Genomic DNA, 770 nt, shown 5'->3' with positions numbered 1-770 from the left:
GATTAGTTTTCTGCCGTTTGACCACCGACGTAAACCCTATTGCGACTTTCTATTTCGAGATTGCTGAGTGTGACTACATCGTGAGACAAACGAAAAACTTAGCTTATTTAATGTCGAAATACTTAATTGCGCAGGTACATTACGTAAAACAGTCGAGGGTGAAGGGAGAGGGGAAAGGGATAAGCGAAAACCTGTTGCACGATGATATAAATATCTGTGTTGATCCAAAAACTCCTAGAAGTCTTGGATTGGAGAAATTCGAAGAGAATTTCGTCTTGTCATGAGCGTGGGACAAAGAAAAAATTCTGAGTCCCCATGAGGAATCGAACCTCAGACCTTCGGATTCCGCGCTCCAATGCTCTACCACTGAGCCACAGAGACTCTATGGTGAGCAAGGTCTATTACGAAGTTCATATGACACGCTTCCTGCATACTGCTAGGATCAGCAAAGTCTTGGATTATTTGCAAATGTAATATTTCTATCACAGAATTTTATCTTGACCATTTCCATCGCGAGTCTTGCTTGATTTTTAATAAAAAATAAACCTTCCGTCAAACCTAATCAAGCCACTTCATTTAACGTGTTTCCTCGAGTAAGCACCGGAGCGCTATTGTAAAATTTCTGCTGAAAGGAGGGGCGTTTATCGGAAGGAAGGCGCTTAATCAAGAAGGGAGCTTATTAACGAACTATTAACCTGTACTGATTCAGCTGTAGTTGAAACTTTAAAGGCAACAGAAACAGGTTTTCTTCGTATCTAAGAAATTAAGTG

General features: G+C 40.6%; 1 non-coding gene across 1 annotated transcript; it reads right to left on the bottom strand.

Annotated features, from left to right (window-relative positions):
* Positions 1–308: 308 nt before the first annotated feature.
* Positions 309–381, bottom strand: Trnar-gcg (transfer RNA arginine (anticodon GCG)). Its single transcript has one exon. It is a non-coding gene; the product is annotated as a tRNA-Arg (tRNA).
* Between the last annotated feature and the right edge of the window lie 389 nt (positions 382–770).

The sequence above is a fragment of the Pocillopora verrucosa genome, chromosome 1 (assembly GCF_036669915.1).
Source record: "Pocillopora verrucosa isolate sample1 chromosome 1, ASM3666991v2, whole genome shotgun sequence".
Classification (NCBI taxonomy): domain Eukaryota; kingdom Metazoa; phylum Cnidaria; class Anthozoa; order Scleractinia; family Pocilloporidae; genus Pocillopora; species Pocillopora verrucosa.
Note: the sequence above shows the minus strand (reverse complement) of the source record. Positions and strands in the feature narration are given on the sequence as shown.